Genomic DNA, 20,605 nt, shown 5'->3' on the forward strand with positions numbered 1-20,605 from the left:
TATCGTTTCTGAAATAAGGAGACCAAAACTGTACACAGTACTTCAGATGCTCACCAACACCCTGAACAACTGTAGCAAAGCACCCCTATTTTTATGTTCCATTCCCCTTGCAATAAAACAACACCATTTGACTTCCTAATCACTTGCTGTACCTGAATACTAACATTTCCTGATTCATGTAGCAGGACACCCAGATCCCTCTGTATCTCAGAGTTCTGCAATCTCTCTCCATTTATATAATATGCTGTTTTTCTATGCTTCCTGCCAAAGTGGACAAGTTCACATTTCCCCACATGATACTCCATCTGCCAAATTTTTGCCCACTCACTTAACCATCTCTATCCCCTTGCAGGCTCCTTAGGTCCTCTTCACAACTCACTTTCCTGCCAATCTTTGTGTCAGCAATCAGCAAATTTAGCAACCATACATTCAGTCCCTTCATCCAAGCCATTGCAATAGATTGTAAATAGTTGAGGCCCCAATATTGATCCCTGTGGAACTCCACTCGTCACATCTTGCCAGCCTGAAAAAGACCCAGTTTTCCTCTTCTGCTTCCTGTTAGCTAACTAATCCTCTATCCATGTGCATGTGTTACCCCTTCTCAATTCGGGACAAAATTAAGTCATGTGAGCAAATGTGGGTTAATTCAGGAACACCAGCATGGAATTGTTAAGGGAAAATTGTGTTTAATAAACTTGCTTAAGGTATTTGGAGAGGTAACAGAGTGGGTGATGAGGATGCTGCTGTTAATGTGGTGTACATGGACATCTGAATGGAATTAGAGAATGTGCCGCACAACAGACGTGAGCAGAGTTAGCTCATGGAATAAAAGGGACAGTAGCAACATGAATACAAAACTGGCTGGGTATAGGAAACAGCGATTCGTGGTTAATGGATTTTTTTCAGACTGGAATAATGTTTATAGTGGAGATCCCCAGGAGTCGCTGTGAGGACTCCTGCTCTCCTGAACCTATATAAATGACACAGACCTTGGTGTTCAGGCTCAATTTTCAAATTTATGGAGGAGTCTTGAGTGGGCACAGAGTGAATAGCGGCTTCCCTTCCCTGAAGGACATTAGTGAACTAGTTGGGTTTTTTAGGATAATCCAGCAGTTTTCATGATCACTTTTTCCTCGTGCCGGCCCCACAAATTCCCAGATTCATTCAGCTCAATTTCACAACCTGCCTTTGTGTTTTTGTGGGTTCTCTCTCACTCTCGTTTTAAATCAATTTCACAGGGGATTAGAACGGGAGGATTTGCAGTTGGGAAACTGAAACCAAACATCACATCAGGATCTGACGGAGTCGCCCAATTTATCGTAACCTGAATATGATCGAATTTTGAACATGGAAGGAAAAAGCACCGTTCACAGTGGGGAGAAACCGTACACGTGTTCTGTGTGTGGACGAGGCTTTAGCCGATCATTCGCTCTGTCAAAACACAAGCGCAGTCACACTGGGGAGAAACCGTGGAAATGTGGGGATTGTGGGAAGGGATTCACGTGTCCATCTGAGCTGGAAATTCATCGATGCAGTCACACTGGGGAAAGGCCATTCACCTGCTCTGAGTGTGGCAAAGGATTCGCTCAGTCATCCCACCTGCTCAAACACCAGCTAAGTCACACAGACAAGAGACCTTTTAAATGTGCAGACCGCGTAAAGTGCTTTAAAAGTTCCGGAGAACTGATATCCCATCAACGTGTTCACACTGACGAGAGACCATTCAGGTGCTCTCACTGCGGAACTGGGTTCAGGCGATCATCTGACCTCACTAAACATCAGCGCAGTCACACTGGGGAGAGACCTTTCACCTGCTCCAAGTGTGGGAAGGGATTCACTCAGTCATCCAGTCTTCTGGCACACCAGCGAGTTCACACAGGAAAGAGATCTTTCAAATGCCCAGTCTGTGGGAAGTGCTGTAAAAGTTCCAGGAACCTAATTACACATCAACGTGTTCACACTGATGAGAGACCGTTCATGTGCTCTCAGTGTGGGGCTGGGTTCAGGCGATCATCTGAACTCACTGTACACCAGCGAGTTCACACTGGGGAGAAGCCGTTCACCTGCTCTGATTGTGGGAAAGGATTCACTCAGTCATCCAACCTACACAGACATCAGCGAGTTCACAGGTCACTACAGTGATGGGATTTTGCTGTCAGTTACTTCCAAGACTGAACCATGTTCATTGGGGTATGTTTCTGCTGAAGTTGGTAAGCTCCAGGACAGATATAGTGGTTCATATTTTGGATAGAAGTAAAATAAATCAGCTTTGTGTTAAATAAAGTGTGTTGAATCTTTTTACTATTTCTAATGCAAGTTAGTTCCTTTTGAAGGTCTCTCCCTCTTCCCTGTCTCCTCCATCTTCACCTCCAACAACAAGTGTGAGGAGCTCATGGAGCTTCTTTGTCACTAAGATTGAGACAATCTGATCAGCTGCCTCTGCTGCTTCCCTCACTTCCACTAACCCACCGGGACAAACTGTCTCTAAAATTCCCCCTTGTCTGAGCCTTGAACCCACATCTTTCTTTAGTTTCTCTCCCATTCTTATGCCCTCCCAGTGCTCATCTTGTCCATGAGACCCACCTCTTGCTCCATTGACCCTATTCCCACTAAACTGCTGATCACCCAACTTCCCCATGTTCACTGATATTGTTCACAGTTCTCTCTCTTCACGTACTGTTGATCTCTCCTTCAAATCTGCCATCATCACCCCCTCCTCAAAAATCAAACCCTTGACCACATCATCCTTGCAAACTATTGCCCAATCTCCAACCTCCCTCTCCTATCCAAACTTCCTGAACATGTGTCACCTCCCAAATCTGTGCCCAGCTTTCCCAGAACTCCCTGTCTGAATCCCTCCAATCATGTTTCTGCCCCTGTCACTGGACGGAAACAGCTCTGATCAAAGCCACCAACTACATCCTATGTGACTGTGACAAAGGTACACTATCCCTTCTCAACTTGTCTGCAGCCTTTGACAAGCTTGACCACACCATTCTGCTCCAACACCACTCCACTGTCATCCAGCTGAATGGGGCAGCTCTCTCCTGGTTCACCTCCTTACTCCCCAAAGCCTGTCCACCATTGAGAAGCCACAAGTCAGGAGTGTGATGGAAAACTCCCCACTTGCCTGGATGAGTGCAGCTCCAACAACTCTCAAGAAGCTTGACATCATCTAGGACAAATCAGCCCCGCTTGATTGGCACCCCATCCACAAACATTCACTCGCTCCACCAATGATGCATAGTAGCAGCAGTGCATACCATCTACAAGATGCACTGCAGGAACTCACCAAGCCTCCTTAGACGGTATCTTCCAAACCCATGACCACGACCATCTAGAAGAACAAGGGCAATAGATACATGTGAACATCACCACCTGGAAGTTCCCCTCCAAGCCGCCCACCATCCTGACTTGGAAATTCCTTCACTGTTGTTGGGTCAAAATCCTGAAACTCCCTCCCTAACAGCACTGTAGGTGTACCTGCGCCACATGGACTTCAGCGGTTCAAGAAGGCAGCTCATCGCCACCTTCTCAAAGGCAATTAGGAACGGCAATAAACACTGGCCCAGCTGGCAACGCCTACATCCCAAGAATGAATTAATATGAAAAGAAGATTGATGGTCTGATGGCTATTTGTGGAATCTTACTGTGCACAAACAGGTAAACAGTAACAATTTGTATTTCTACAACACGTTTAATGTAATAAAACATCCCAAGGTGCTTCAGAGAAGCATCCTGAAGAGAAATTTAACATCAAGTCACATACCATATTAGAGTAAATGGACAAAACCTTCATTGGAGAGGCAGATTTTAACAAGGACCTTTAATCAGGAGAGAGAGCTGGAGAAGTTCAGGGAGGGAATTTCAGAACTTCATGCCAGGCATAGCCAACAGTGGTGGAGTAATTAAAAGCAGGGATGTTCAAGAGGCCAGAATGAGAAGGGCACATATATCCCTGAGGGTTGAGTGATGGAGGTTGCAGGGGTAGGGAGACACGAGGCGACAGGGGGATTTGAAAACAAGGATGTGAGTTTTAAACTTGAGGCATTGCTTGACTAGGAGCCAATGTATGTCAGCGAGCCAAGGGGTGATGGGTGAACAGGACATGGTGTGAAAAAGCACACGGGCAGCAGAGTTTTCGATGATTTATGTTTCTGCGTGTGGGTGGGGTGAATGTGAGAAGCTGGTCAGGAATGTATTGGAATCATCAAGTCTCAAGGTAACAAGGGCAGGGATGAGGGTTTGAGCAGCAGATAAGCTGGGGTCAGGTGGGGACATGCAATTGCATGGAGATTGAAGTCCCTGGGGGACACTAAGTTGAAGGACTGTGCAGAGGAAAGTGAGTTTGGAGATGGGGTGGAATTTTAGGGTGGTGGGGTCAAGTGTTTTTTCAGGTGATAACAGTGGATTTGAAATTGAGAGAGACAGTACCAGAAGAAAGATAGAGAGAGCCATTAACAATATCAGCTGAGATAGGGAAGCTGGGTGATCAGTAGTTTAATGAGAATGGGGTCAATACAGCAGAGGACAAGATGAGTACTGAGAGGGCATGAGGGGAGAGAAACTGGGGAAAAATGTGAGTTTGGGGCTCTGACAAGGGGAACTTTAGAGACAGTTTGTCCCGGTAGGCTAGAGGAAGGGAGGGAAGCAGCAGAGGCAGCTGATTGGATTGTCTCAACCTTAGTGACAAAGAAGCTCCATGAGCTCCTCACACTTGTTGTTGGAGGTGAGGATGGAGAAGACAGGGGAGAGAGAGAGAGCCCGTCAAAAGGAACTGACTTGTGTTAAAGATATGAAAAATGTTCAACATACTGTGTGTTTAATACAAAGTTGATTTATTTGACTTCATCCAGAATATTTAGCACCTCCAACATGGTTGGAGCTTTTCAACATCAGCAAAAACAGACTCCAATGAAATTTGTTCAGTCCTGGATGTAATGAACAACAAAATCCAATCACTGTAGTTAATTGTGAACTCGCTGGTGTGTTGGCAGTTGGGATGACTGAGTGAATCCCTTCCCACACTCAGAGCAGATGAATGGTCTCTCCCCAGTGTGAATTCGATGGTGTCTAAAAAGGGTGGATGAATCAATGAACCCCTTCCCACACTCTGAGCAGGTATACGGTCTCTCCCTGGTGTGTCAGCAGGTGACATAACTGAGTGAATCCCTTTCTACACTCGGAGCAGGTAAACGTCCTTACCCCATTGTGAATTCGCTGGTGTACAGTGAGGTGAGATGAGTGCCTGAATCCGGTCCCACAGTGAGAGCACCTGAACGGTCTCTCATCAGTGTGAACACGTTGATGGCACAACAGTTCCCCAGAACTTTTAAAGCACTTCCCGCAGTCCGAACATTTAAAATGCCTCTCATCAGTATTGAATCGCTGGTGTCTCAGCAGGTTGGATAACTGAGTGAATCGCTGCCCACATACAGAGCAGGTGAACGGCCTCACCCCAGTGTGAACTCGCTGGTGTCTCAGCAGGTTGGATAACTGAGTGAATCCCTGCCCACATACAGAGGAACAGGTGAACGGTCTCTCCCCAGTATGAACTCGCTGATGAGTTTCGAGCTGAGATGGGGAATTGAATCTCTCCCCACAGTCCTCACATTTCCACAGTTACTCCTCAGTGTAAACACTGCTTTTTCCTTCCATTATCGAGCTTGATGGATCGAGTGACTCTGTCAGATCCTGATGCGATGTTTGGTTTGAGTTTCCCGACTGTAAATCATCCCTTTCTAATACCCTGTGAAATTGATTTAAAACAGAAAAAAGGGAGTGAGAGAGAACCCACAAAAACACAAAGGCAGGTTGTGAAATTGAGCTGAATGAATCTGGGAATTTGTGGGGCCGGCACGAGGAAAAAGTGACCATGAAAACTGCTGGATTGTCATAAAAACCCAACTGGTTCACTAATGTCCTTCACGGAAGGGAACCTGCCACCCGGTCTGGGCCTACACAAGACGCTGGCCTCTGTGGGAGGAGTGCGAGTGTGAGAGGAAGGGCGAGAGAGAAGCGAAGGAGAGAGAATATCTTGACCCTATACAAATAGAACAGAAATACACCAGGTTCTTGCAAACCATCAACCTCCACTACCTAGAAGGACCAGGGTAGCAGGTGTGAGTGAACACCATCACCTCAAATTTCTCTTCAAAGTTACACACCGTCCAATACTGGATGAGCAGAAATTTCCTTCATTTAAATATTGGGAAGACTGAAACCATTGTCTTCAGTCCCCACTACAAACTCCACTCCCCAAATACCTACTCCATCCCTCTCCCTGACAACTGTCTGAGACTGAATCAGACTGTTCACAATCATGGTGAAATATTTCACCCCAAGATGAGCTTCCAACCACATCTCCACATCATCACCAAGACCACCATTACCTTCTCAAAGGGTAACAAGAGATGGGCAGTTTATATAATAGACTTGCTACCAACGCCCACACACCCCGAATTAAAAGCCTGTACAGAAATATTTGTTTCTAAAACAATACACTTTTTAGAAGAACATAAGAAATAGGAGCGTGATGCTGCACCATTTAATAATCTTCTACTTCAACACCATTTCCCCATACTATCCCCAAATTAATTAACCTTCTGTAACTATTCTCACATCCTCTGAGATTTGTAGATATCTTTTATTTCTCTACTTTCTCTCATTGTCTATCCTTTGTCATTATAACTTCACTCATTGATCACTTCCTGTTTCCCCCTCAATTTTACATATCATTCATTGCTTTCTTTCTGTATTCTCTCTCTCTCAGAATCTGTGGGTTTGAGAGTCCAGAGTCAGCAACTTCAACACCTCATTAGGAAGCATATGCTGAGCAGATTCTCTGTTCTCTACTGTATCGTATATTGATCCATAAATCAGAATAAACATGTAACTCCCATGTGTCCAGAGTCACTTACACGAGGTCAGCCCACGGGATGGAACCTCGGGTGCCCTGAGTTTGATTTCTGGTGTCTCCAGTCCCGGCTGCCTCCTTACATCAGTATCCCCTCACTTTTATACCCTGTAGTGATCCAGCTCTGGCCCCTGATTCATTGTCTTCTCTGCTGGGTTTTGGCAGGAAGTGAGGAAAAGACAGCTGGAATTTCTCGAATCTGTGATTCACAAGGACACATTCCCTGTTTCCCAGCAATTACTTTTCTTCAGGAATGTTCTCATTCTCCCTAAACCCCCCTGCCCATTGTTAATTCTGTTATTTCTGATAGTTTCACAATTATACGTATAAACATCACACATTATAATCTGATCTATTCCTCACTCTGGTTTCAGTTTATAATATGGTCAATAACAGACAAACTCTGTCCTTTTCCCTGAACTGATTCGAGTTTCCAATGAGCTGATTCTGTGCAATGGAATGTCTTATCAGTGTTGCCGTGGTGACCTGTCTGCAGTAAAGAGCTTGTTTGAGTTTCGAACTCAGACTAAACTTCTCTATCTCATAATACACGTTATACCAGACATTTTACCTCAAAGTATTTTAGCCATGTTACAAGGGGTTCAGTAACATAAATCTTTAAATTTGAAGGACAAGTTTAAAATGCTGTTTGAACCTGTTACTCCATTTTTATTTATAAAATTAATTTGTAAATCATTGGTTAGGCTGCATTTAGAATATTGAGTCAAATTCTGGGTATCTTACAACAGGAATGATGTCAAGGCCATGGAGAGAGTGCAGGAGATTCACAGAGACGATACAATGGATGAGGGGCGACAGCACAAAAGGAGGCCATTTGGCACATTGTGCCTTTGTCAGCTCTTTGGAAGAGCTATCTGAATAATCCACTCCCCTGCTGTTTCCCCATGGCCCCGGTCAATGTTTTCCTTCAAGCATTTCTCCAATTCCCTTTTGAAAGTTACTGTTGAATCTGCTCCCACCAAACTTTCAGACAGTGTATTCCAGATGATAACAACTGACTGTGGAATGAAATGTTTTCTCATGGTGACCTGTCTGCTGTGAAGCTCCTGTTTGAGTTTCGAACTTCATTCCAACTTCTCTTTCCCATGAGGAGAGACTGGAGAAACTGGGGGTCTTTTCATTAGAACAAAGCAGGATGAGAGGAGATGTGAGCAAGGAGTTCAAAACTGGGTCAAGTACATGGTACAAAATATTCCAGATACTCCTTGTCCTTCAGGATCAGTGTCCAGGGGAGAAGCTGATGGGTTTATCTCATCATCATCGAGGTGAATGGCTTCTGTCAGAATCAAACACTCTCCAGTCAAACACAGCACGGATTAGATACAGAGTAAACCCATCAGCCTGTCCCCCGGATACAGATACCGAGGGACAGGGAGTGTCTGGGACAATGACATTTCTCACTCAGTAAGGTAGAAATTGATCCTGTATCTCACCCCATTAATCCTGAGCTCCACACGGCTCGAATCCTCCTCCTGTTTCCCTCCCTGGAACAGCACTGAGCTAAAGCCAGCCCATAATGAGCAGGGCTCAGGGAGAATGGTTACTAGGCACTGCAGTGATGTCATAAAGCAGCATCATTCAGCCCAGCTGGTCCTCTCCCTGTCCCTTTAAAGGTGGAAAACTGGGACATCCTGTCTCCAAACACATCCCACCCTGTTCACACTGACAATCCCAGGGTGGAGAACTGGGACATCCTGTCTCCAAACACATCCCACCCTGTTCACACTGAGAATCCCAGGGTGGAGAACTGGGACATCCTGTCTCCAAACACATCCCACCCTGTTCACACTGAGAATCCCAGGGTGGAGAACTTGGACATCCTGTCTCCAAACACATCCCACCCTGTTTACACTGAGAATCCCAGGGTGGAGAACTGGGACATCCTGTCTCCAAACACATCCCACCATGTTCATCCTGAAAATCCCAGGGTGGAGAACTGGGACATCCTGTCTCCAAACACATCCCACCCTGTTCACACTGAGAATCCCAGGGTGGATAACTGGGACCTCCTGTCTCCAAACACATCCCACCCTGTTCACACTGAGAATCCCAGGGTGGGGAACTGGGGCATCCTGTCTCCAAACACATCCCACCCTGTTCACACTGAGAATCCCAGGGTGGAGAACTGGGACATCCCGTCTCCAAACACATCCCACCCTGTTCACACTGAGAATCCCAGGTTGGGGAACTGGGACATCCTGTCTCCAAACACATCCCACCTTGTTCACACTGAGAATCCCAGGGTGGAGAACTGGGACATCCTGTCTCCAAACACATCCCACCCTGTTCACACTGACAATCCCAGGGTAGAGAACTGGGACATCCTGTCTCCAAACACATCTCACCCTGTTCACACTGAGAATCCCAGGGTGGAGAACTGGGACATCCTGTCTCTAAACACATCCCCCACTGTTCACACTGAGAATCCCAGGGTGGAGAACTGGGATATCCTGTCTCCAAACACATCCCACCCTGTTCACACTGACAATCCTAGTATTTGGGAGGTGACAGCACATTGGAACAGTATAGGGAGGAGCGGGAGCTTGGAGATGGGGCAGTAGTTTGCAAGAATGGTGGATAAAAGGTTTATTTTTGAGGAGGGGGTGGTGATGGCAGATTTGAGGCAAAGAACAGCACCTGGAGAGAGAACCAGTAACCATGTCTTCAAACATGGGGAAGTTGGGCCATCAACATTGTCATAGGAATAGGGTCGATGGAGCAGGAGGTGGGTCTCATGGACAAGATGAGCACTGGGAGGACATGAGGGGAGATGGGAGAGAAACTGGAGAAAGATGTGGGTTCGGACATTGGGGAACTTTAGAGACAGTTTGTCCCGGTGGGCTAGTGGAAGGGAAGAAAGCAGCAGAGGCAGCTGATCGGATTGTCTCAATCTTAGTGACAAAGAAACTCCATGAGCTCCTCACACTTGTTGTTGGAGGTGAAGATGGAGGAGAGAAGGGAGAGGGAGAGCCCTTCAAATGGAACTGACAGAGATGTTTAACAGATTCAACACACACTGTATTTAACAAAAAGCTGATTTATTTAACTTCATCCAGAATATTAGGAGTCGATGAACATCAGCAGAAATGGGCCCCGAAGAACATGGTTCAGTCTGGATGTGATTAACAACAAAATCCAATGGCTACAGTTACTTGTGAACTCGCTGGTGTCTCAGCAGGTGGGATGAGGTAGTGAATCGATTCCCACAATTAGAGCAGATGAACAGCCTCTCCCCAGTGTGAATCCATTGGTGAACGGTGAGCTCAAATGATGTCTTGAATCCAGTCCCGCAGTGAGAGCACCTGAATGGTCTCTCGTCAGTGTGAACATGTTGATGGTATATCAGGTTCCCAGAACTTTTATAGCACTTCCCACAGTCTGGGCATTTAAAAGGTCCCTCATCAGTGTGAAGTCGCTGGTGTGTCAGCAGTTGAGATGATTGTGTGAATCCCTTCCCACACTTGGAGCAGGCGAACGGTTTCTCGTCAGTGTGAACACGTTGATGGTACATCAGATTCCAAGAACTTTTATAGCATTTCCCACAGTCTGGGCATTTAAAAGGTCTCTCCCCAGTGTGAAGTCGCTGGTGTGTCTGCAGGTGGGATGACTGAGTGAATACCATCCCACACTCAGAGCAGGTGAATGGCTTCTCCCCAGTGTGAATTCGCTGGTTTACAGTGAGCTGAGATGATGTTTTGAACCCAGTCCCACAGTGAGAGCACCTGAATGGTCTCTCGTCAGTGTGAACACGTTGATGGCACATTAGTTCCCTGGAACTTTTATAGCACTTCCCACAACCTGGGCATTTGAAAAGTCTCTCCTCAGTGAGAACATGCTTGTGTGTCAGCAGATGGGGTAACTGAGTGAATCCATTCCCACACTGGGAGCAGGTGAACGGCCTCTCTCCAGTGTGAATTCTCAGGTGTACAGTGAGATCAGATGATGTCTTGAACCCAGTCTCACAGTGAGAGCACCTGAACATCCTCTCATCAGTGTGAACACGTTGATGGAACATGAGTTCCCCGGAACTTTTATAGCACTTCCCACAGTCTGGGCATTTAAAAGGCCTCTCATCGGTGTGAACTCGCTGGTGTTTCCGCAGGTTGGATGACTGAGTGAATCCTTTACCACATGTGGAGCAGGTGAATGGCCTCTCCCCAGTGTGACTGCGCTGATGCTTTTCCAGGTCAGATGGGTATTTGAATCCCTTCCCACAGTTCCCACATTTCCACGGTTTCTCTCCATTGTGACTGCATTTATGTCCCATTAGGTCAGATGATTGATTGAAGCCTTGTCCACACACAGAACACGTGTACAGTTTCTCCCCACTGTGAACGGTGCTTTTTCCTTCCATGTTCAAAATCTGATGATATTCAGGTTACGATAAATTGGACGGCTCCGTCAGATCCTGAGCTGATGTTTAGTTTCAGTTTCCCGACTGCAAATCCTCCCCTTCTAATACCCTGTGGAATTGATTTAAAACAGAAAAAAGGGAGTGAGAGAGAACCCACAAAAACACAAAGGCAGGTTGTGAAATTGAGCTGAATGAATCTGGGAATTTGTGGGGCCGGCACTAGGAAGAAGTGACCAAGAAAACTGCTGGATCGTCATAAAAACCCAACTGGTTCACTAATGTCCTTCAGGGAAGGGAACCTGCCACCCGGTCTGGGCCTACATAAGACTCTGGTCTCCATAAGAACTGAAGTAATAGGAACAAGAGAAGACCTAACACCCCGTCGAGCCTGCTCCACCATTCAATACGATCGTGGCTGATCTTGGGCTTCATCTGCAATTTCCCACCCACTCCCCATGTCCCTCGACTCCCTGAGAGACCAAAAATCTCTCCATCTCAGCCTGAAATATATTCAATGATGGAGCATCCACAACCCGCTGGGCTGGAGAATTCTATGTGACAGAAGGAGAAAAGGAGAGAGAGAAAAAGTCAGAGAGAGGAGTGGGAGAAGCAGGGGGTGAGGAGAGGGCTTTTCATAGACCTACAAATAAACCAGAACTTTGACAGAATCTCCCAAACCTTCAACCTCTACCCCGGAGAAGGACCAGGGTAGCAGGTGGATGTGAACACCATCACCTCCAAGTTCCCCTCCAAGTCACACACCCTCCTGACTTGTCTGACATCCTGTACTGGATGTACAGAAATTTCCTCCATTTAAATATTGGGAAGATTGAAGCCATTGTCTTCAGTCCCCACTACAAATGTCACTCCCTAGACACCGACTCTATCCCTCTCCCTGACAACTGTCTGGGACTGAACCAGACAGTTCACAACCATGGTGAAATATTTCACCCCAAGATGAGCTTCCAACCACATATCCACATCATCACCAAGACCACCTATTTCCACCTCAGTAACATCGCCCGACTCCACCCCTTATTTTCAAATTCCTGTATGGCTGCTCCCTGTTGCTGGAAGCTCCTCCAACATAACAACCCTCGGAAATATCTGCGCTCCTCTAATTTGGCATACTGAGTGTTCCTGATTTCTATTGTTCCACATTCGTGCCCATTCTGTCACTTTCCAAGGCTCCAAGCTCTGGAATTCACTCCCTAAACCTCTCCCATTCTCTACCTCATTTTCCTCCTTTAATTTACTCTGTAAAACCCACTTCTTTGACCAAACGCTTGATCACCTGCCCTAATATCTCCTCATGTGGCTCAGTGTCAAACCTTGCTTTGTAACATTTCTGTGAAATGCCTTGGAACATTGTCTTACATTAAAAGTGCTTTATAAATACAAATTGTTCTTGTTGATTTGGACATATATCACTGTTCCTTCATCATCACTGGGTGAATAACCTGTAACTCCTTACCTAACAGCATCGTGGGAGCACCTTCACCACACGGACTGCAGCGGTTCAAGAAGGTCAAACATCATCTTCTCCACAGGCAACTGGGAATTGGCAATATTTGCTGGTATCTGTGGAGAGGGAAACAGAGTAAACATTTCAGGGTTCGCAGAATGATTTACAGGGAGTAAAATTGCTGCAGAATTTGGTGATCAACATAAGCTCAGAAGTGGAATAGAAATGGACTATAGCGCAGGAAAAACAGTTCCTGACTATGAAAGATACTGTGGGAAGATAAAGCTGGGAAACCAGCAGCACATGGTCAGAGGATGGGCAGCGGAGGAAACCTCATTGAGACACAGTCAGCAGAAGTAACAATAAAATACTAAACATAACTCAAATAGATCCATTATTAGAGACAGAGGAAGGTGGACAATGGTAGAGAGGTGATCAGGGAGGGCAGAGGTGAAACAGAGCAATGGATGGACATGGATTCAAATCCTCAGTAAAGGAGCCACACCAGTCCCAGAGACTTGGAACCTCTCACAGAAAACATCACAGCACTAAAAGCTCTAAATTGTAGATGGATGGTGAAAAATACTCACCTCTGAAAGAATATCACCATTTTCAAACTTAAACTCTCCTGTTGCAGCCTGTAGCTAGAAAGATATCAGAAGCACTGGAGTCAGTGAAAAATCTCCCAGTTGAGGAAATACCTGGGGAGCGGGGTGATGTCACTGTGTAATTGTTGATGTGTGATGATGTCACAGTGTAATTGTCGATGTGTGATGATGTCACAGACACAGAACATCTGGGTCTGTGCAAACCAGCGATCACCACAAATTATGATGTGAGGGTCCTTGAGAGGGGGCAGAGGAGATTTATCAGAATGGGTCGAGGGATGAGGGATTTTAATTGTAAGATTAAATTCAAGAAACTGAGGTTGTTCTCCTTGTAGTAAAGGAGCTTGAGGGGAGATTTGATAGAGGTGTACAGGATTATGAAAGGTAGTTAAATTAAAGCTGTTCCCATTGGCTGATTATGAAAGGATTAAGGGAAAGAGATTTAAGATTTTAGGTAAGATCCACAATGTGAGGAAGAGATTTTTTACCCAGTAACTGAAAATGACCTCAAAGCTTACATTCAAAGGCTGGTGCTATTCAGGTCCTGGTGAATCAAGAGACTTTCAGATTTTGTCATGATGTTTGGTTTCAGTTTCTCATCTCCCTCAAGTATCCCTTGAGTTCCTCCTCTTCTAACATCCTGTAAATGGAATTCAAAAAATCCATCACGGTCAATCCAGGATTGAAATTCAGAAAGAACAAACGTTTCTCTTGGTTTGAGTTTGCTGTGTGTAAATCCTCCCCTTCTTACCCCCTGTAAAAGGAGTTTCCAAAATCCATCCCTGTCGGTCCGGGATAGAAATGCATAACACTCTCTCCTCCTGCTACCTGGACCAGGATGACCGCGCATGCGCCCTGCTGCACATTGCCCCCTATAAAGATGGCGGCCGTTACCCCGGGCCTGGCGAAGGGAGAAATCCAGACTTTTTCGGCCCGTTCTCTGCAAATACAAGACCGGTATCTTGTTATTTGAGGTCTGCGGCCTGCACTGTGTCTTTATCAAGCCTCTATTCCCACTCCGCTGGCTCCATTCCTCCTCACACACCCACTAACTCTGTTAGTTTGCTCCACTCGACATTCTCTCACCCGCTCTGAGCAGCTTCAGTCACAGACCAGCACTGCGCATGCTAATGGATCCGACCGCAATGCGCATGCCCCACCACACTCAGTACTGCGCATGCGTAGGCGCTGCTGTTGTGAAGAGAGGGCACATTCTGCCCCGCAGCGAATGCTGGGTGGCCGCTCCGCCATTGAAATATCACGTTGTAGAACAGAAACCTCTGTCCTGTAATCAGAATACGATGGGTGCCATAGGGGCAAGACATAAAATTGTTGAATCAATGAAACAGCGGCCAAATTGCTAAGGGGTCCACCGCAATTCTCACCTGGATGCAGAACAAACCCCGACAGTTAGGTCTGAACTCAGTGTAGTCTCAGCAGATGGGGTGAGCTGGTAACATTTCCCCCGATACATGGAACATTTAAGAGAACAGATCTCTGCTCTGATTGTGGATCAAATCTTTTGAACTTTTAAAGTTGGAGTGTTAACGTGTGGGCAAACTGAATAAAGCACTTTGCACACGTGAAGTATCTGAATGGTCTCCCACCAGCAAGACTGTGTTGCTGTGTCAGTAAAAGGGATGAGAGTGAATCCCTTTCCAATTTTAACTGGTGAACAATCTGCTTACAGTGTGGGTTTACCTACACATTTTCAGCTCAGACATGGATCTCGAAATTGACTGGTAATGGGTTCCACATTCTTAGCACTACTTAAGAAAAAGGAACAGGAGTAGGCCATTCGGCCCCTCAAGCCTACTCCGCCATTTAATAAGATCATGGCTGACCTGATAGTCACCTGAAATCTGTATCCCACCTATCACTGATAACCTATCACCCTCTTGCTTCCCAAGGACATATCGACCTCTGCCTTAAAAATATTCAAAGACTTTGCTTCCACAGCCTTTTCAGGAACAGAGTTCCAAAGTTTCACGACCCTGTGAGAGAAAAAAAATCGCCTCATCTCCATTTTAAATGGGTGACCCCTTGTTTTTAAACAGCGATTCCGAGTTCTAGATTCTCTCACAAGAGGTAACATCCTCTCCAAAACCGCCCTGTCAAGTACCCTGAGGATCTTATATGTTTCACTGATCAGGTAAAGTAAAGCAAATTACTGCAGATGCTGGTTATCTGAAATAAAAATAGAAAATGCTGGAATTCTCAACAGCTCTGGTAGTGACTGTGGAGAGAGAGGCATGGTTTTCATTTCAGGTCCGTAACCTTTCATCAGAACTGCACTGCATCTGAAATGTTAATAATGCCTCTCAATCCAAAAATGCTGCCAGATGTAGTAAGGGAACTCAAGAAGGAAATGAAAATCCACTTTGAGGAATGGAATCCAATGCAAATGAAGGGTGACCTGCCCGACTGACCAGAGACAGTCAAGGCACCTTTCCTTTCTTTAAGACGCTGGAACAGTGACACTAATGTTATCAGTGAAATTAACTGATTTGAGACATTGAAAGGATTCTCGTTACTGCACATCAGGAATTCAAACCTAATATCGGCTTCGGGACTATCAGAATACTTGGTAACAGATAAGACAATGAAAGGCTCAAAGGGAGATGGCACCGGTTGTAGGAGAGCTGGTTCCCGGTGACATGGATGTGTCTGAAGTGGGTGGGATCAGACTGTTTCCATATATCTGGAATGAATGTCCCACCCTTTATTTTGGAAGAGTAAAACTGACAGAGCGTGATAGCTGTCTGGGTAGTGGAAATCTGAACATTAGACTCACTGACACCCTGGTTTGGATACCTTGTCAGTTAGGTTTGTGTAAGTGTCTGTGGCGCAATTGGTCAGCGTGTTTGTCTGTTAACTGAAAGGTTGGTCATTCAAGACCACCCAGGGGGTGAAGATTTTTACTGTTTTTCCCCCTCAGCACCATTCATTGTCACCCATTTCCAGGTTGTCATTGGGTACTTGGGCTGCAAGATATCCCCAAACGGTGGCAGGTCTTTTGTTGTCCAGTGAGCTCCCACAAAAACAGCTTCTTTTTAAAATTACGTTTTCTGTCAAATACAATGAGAAAAGATTTGGACCCACTCTGTACCTTCATCTAACCCATCAGAAATTCATGAAATTATTGGAATCAAACGAAACCCTCAATTATTCTCTCTTCCTCAACTCCACAGTGAGTGAGACAGGGAAAAGCAGAAAAGCAGCAGTGTTCCGGCTCCACACTCTCCAATCACTCTCTGCCAGCAGAAAGCGGCGACTGCAGCTTCAATCAGCGGGTTACTGCCCATCCCTGGAATGCAAGATACTCCAACCCGGGCCAAACCTCCCAATACACCGAGCACAGGCTCAGGAAAACGCAGGTAGATTATATCCCGGTCACTAAACCTCCGAACAGCATTTACAGAATACCCGAGTGACTGAGTCACAAATAAAAGTCACACCAACTTTCTAAACTTTTCACTGTAAAATTCCTTCATTTTATTGAAAATCTGACTGTTGTGAATCTGAAAATGAGCACCATGGGATTTGTGTTACCGAGTGACTTGTTTTCCATTGTTTGCCCGTCAGGTTTGCAATTCAAATTGTGTTGGATATTGAAGCGATTCTGATTTCAAAATGAGGACACGAAGCAGGTAAATATTAAATCCAGGAGAAAATCCTGAGGAAAATGGATCACAGTATTTGGAAAGAGGTGCAGCTAAGAAGTGGAAGATGTGAATGATGTTATTGATGATTGAGGGGAATGCATTGCAACTTTGGTGCATTTGTCGGCCGATTACGTTCCACACTTTAAAATTCCGGTCAAGCTGAGGTATCAGGTAGAAATCAGCAGGTTTAACCATGTATATTGAGATACAAAACAATTTTTCATGTTCCTCACTAGCTTACTTGGCAGAGCATGAGAATGTTAATCTTTGGGTCATGGGTTCGAGCCCCACGCTGGTGCTCTAATACTTTGAAAATCTGAATAAAAGTCGTACTGTCTGGAAACATTGACCCTCGCTCCAGCTGCTGAGTTTTTCCAGCATATCCTGCTTTTGTTTCAGATTTCCATCATTCAAGGTAATTTGCTTTTATCTTTTTAATTTGAAATCTTGCTGCTTAAATAAAACACCAACTGATCACTGCGGCTCCTGTGAAACTTACAAGACAGACATTCACCACTGAAATTCAAAGTACGTTCATGTCGCATCTCTTTCTGCTTCTGTCTCGCCCCCAGCTCCCTCTGCCCGTCCAGCTCCCAGGTCAATTAGGTGCTTCATGCAGACACAGTGAATTCGTGGGAATGGGTAAAACTCGTGGGTAAAGAGACAACTGGATCTCATCTTCCTGATTCTCCCAGATACTGATTACAGGAAACTCTTTCGAGTTACCAACAGTCACAGATTGCAACTTCTTTCGAGTACAATCACAGTTCTTGGTTTTCCGGGAGTGGGATATGAACCCACAACCCTCTGATTCAAAGGCGAGGGTGCTATGAACTGAGCCACAAGTACCCACAGTCACTACCCTCCAAGTTGTTCAGCTTTTTAATTGATTTTCACACTGGGTTTCAATGTGAAGAAAGCAAAGCTGTGATAAGCTTATATTGTTCAACAGATGTACTGCAAGAAGATACATGACAGGCCGATGATAACAGTGCTCTTTGGACGCGGTGAGCTCCAGTGAAGGATTGGCACCATTAATGTATCGCCCAATTAGTCTCGTGACAAATCTCGTGCTGGAAATGACAAGAAAACTCGTTGAATTTGGTCCGTGTTTTGGTTTCAAAAGAGCCGAATACAAGGTAAGAAAGTACATCTCGCTCGAGTGGGTTATAAAATGGCAGAATGACCCGTGCTGTTGCTTTAAAATTATAGAAAGTTACAGCACAGAAAGAGGCCATTCGGCCGGGCGTGCTGCTTTCAAAGAGCAGTAGTGATTGTTTGATCCATCAGGAGTGATATTTGTGCCGGTGCAAACAGTAGGCAGCAAAATTCGTACTTCTCCCACTCATATTTTGCCTCACACCAACATTTCTATAGTCAGTGCTTTGCAACTTTTCCTCTTCCTTCATTCCCTCACTCCACTTGAACCAAGTGTGATGTTTTCCAGCTCTGAGGCGAAACTTAAACTCTCACTTCTCTGATTCTGGTGGAGCTTTTAAACGTTTCCAATCAATGAAAAATCAACATTCATTCCAACAAATTCAATAACTCGACATTCCCTGACCGGGAATTGAACCAGGGTCGCGGCGGTGAGAGCGCCGAATCCTGACCACTAGACCACCAGGGAATCTGCACCAGCAGTTTTTGATTTGGCTTATCTGCGCTGCATTTGCCTATTGTTTTTCAGTTCAGATCTCCTTCACCACAAAACTGCCTGTTTAGGTTCAAGATAAACGACTTCTTCAGCCAATGAAAACAACGGTTGCTGTGATCTGGAACATGAAATTGACAGTGAGGTGAAATAGCCCCACAAGCTGCTCATGTATAACTTTCAATTTCCAAAACCCTCCACCCTATTCGCTGTTGGTCCAATGGAAGCGCCGATTCCCAGTCACTGGACATCAGGGAAACTACCAACAAGGCTTGACATTTGGATTATGGAGGCAACTTATGACATTTTCTTTTTCATTCCCGATCTCCTTCACCAGAGACAACTTTCTCCGACTAATTGGTCTGTTTGGGTTGAACACAGGTGACTTTTCCCCAATGAGAAGAACCATTGCTGATGGCTGGAACATGAAATCGGTACTTTCCTCCTTTTAGACAGTTCTTAAAGCCTCCCCCTTTGACCGAGCTTTTAGACATCTGACCGAATATGTGTCTCAGTGTCACACTTTGTTATACAATGCTCCTGGGGAACGTCTTATGACGTTTCATTCGGTAAAAGGCACTGTTGTTGTAGGCTATATATAGAAAGTTTCAGTTTTTTATCTTTTTACTTTTAAAATTTTGCTGCTTGAAATAAAAAAAAAACACCAACTAATTACTGCGGCTCCTGTGAAACTTACAAGACTGTCATTCATCACTGAAAGCAACTGACATACATCTAATTCAAAACACTTTCATATCGCATCTCATTCTGCTTCTGTCCCTGTTTGGCCTCCAGCTTCCTCTACCCGTCCAGCCCCCAGGTTAATTAGGTGCTTGATGCAGACACAGCCAGTTCGTGGGAATGGGTAAAACTCGTTGGTAAAGAGACACCTGGATCTCATCTTCCTGGTTCTCCCAGATACTGATTACAGGAATGTGCCTAGTGCCGATTATCCACAGTCAGTCTCCTCCCAGTTGTTCAGCTTTGTAATTGATTTTCACACTGGGTTTCAATGTGTAGAAAGCAGAGCTGTGATAAGCTTTATATTGTTCAGCAGATGTACTGCAAGAAGATACATGACAGGCTGATGATAACAGTGCTCTTTGGACGCGGTGAGCTCCAGTGAAGGATTGGCACCATTAATATGTCGCTCAATTAGTCTCGTGACAAATCTCGTGCTGGAAATGACAAGAAAACTCACTGAATTTGTTCCTTGTTTAGGTTTCAAAAGAGCCAAATACAAGGTAAGAAAGCGCATCTCGCTCGAGTGGGTTATAAAATGGCAGAATGACCCGTGCTGTTGGGAAATATAAAATTACAAAAAGTTACAGCACAGAAAGAGGCCATTAGGCAGGGCGTGCTGGTTTCAAAGAGCAGTAGTGATTGGTTGATCCTTCAGGAATGATATTTGTGTCAGTGCAAACAGTAGGCAGCAAATTTCGTACTTCTCCCACCCATATTTTGCCTCACACCAACATTTCTACAGTCAGTGATTTGCACCCAGCCTTTCCCCTCTCCTCTTCCTTCATTCCCTTACCCCACTTGAACTAAGTGTGCTGTTTTCCAGCTCTGAGGCAAAACTTAAAACCACACTCCCCTGATTCTGGTGGAGTTTTAAACGTTTCCAATCAATGAATAACCAACACTCGTTCCAACAAATTGACATTCCCTGACCGGGAATCAAATGCGGGCTGCAGCGCTAAGAGCACCGCATCCTAACCATGAGACCACCAGGGAAGTTGCACCAATAATTTTCGATTTGGCTTATCTACGCTGCTTTTGCCTATTGTTTTTCAGTTCAGATCTCTTTCACCACAAAACTGCCTGTTTAGGTTCAAGATAAACGACTTTGTCAGCCAATGAAAACAACGGTTGCTGTGAGCTTTCTAAGCTTATGTGATCATTCTCACTCTTTCATTTCCAAT

The 20,605-nt window shown here is 45.2% G+C and overlaps 1 protein-coding gene, 1 non-coding gene and 1 pseudogene across 2 annotated transcripts in view; all 3 read right to left on the minus strand.

Annotated features, from left to right (window-relative positions):
- Window positions 1-12,866, minus strand: part of LOC144698523 (uncharacterized) — an 88,083-nt gene extending 75,217 nt beyond the window's left edge. Inside the window, exon 1 of the mRNA XM_078570458.1 lies at window positions 12,766-12,866. The gene's annotated coding sequence lies outside the window, so the exon portion shown is untranslated. The remainder of the gene's footprint in view (window positions 1-12,765) is intronic.
- The window catches only part of LOC144698524 (uncharacterized), a 112,889-nt pseudogene that overhangs the window by 67,855 nt on the left and 24,429 nt on the right, over window positions 1-20,605 (minus strand).
- On the minus strand, window positions 18,585-18,656 carry trnae-cuc (transfer RNA glutamic acid (anticodon CUC)). The gene has a single exon. It is a non-coding gene; the product is annotated as a tRNA-Glu (tRNA).

This window comes from Cetorhinus maximus, chromosome 23, assembly GCF_964194155.1.
Source record: "Cetorhinus maximus chromosome 23, sCetMax3.hap1.1, whole genome shotgun sequence".
Lineage (NCBI taxonomy): Eukaryota > Metazoa > Chordata > Chondrichthyes > Lamniformes > Cetorhinidae > Cetorhinus > Cetorhinus maximus.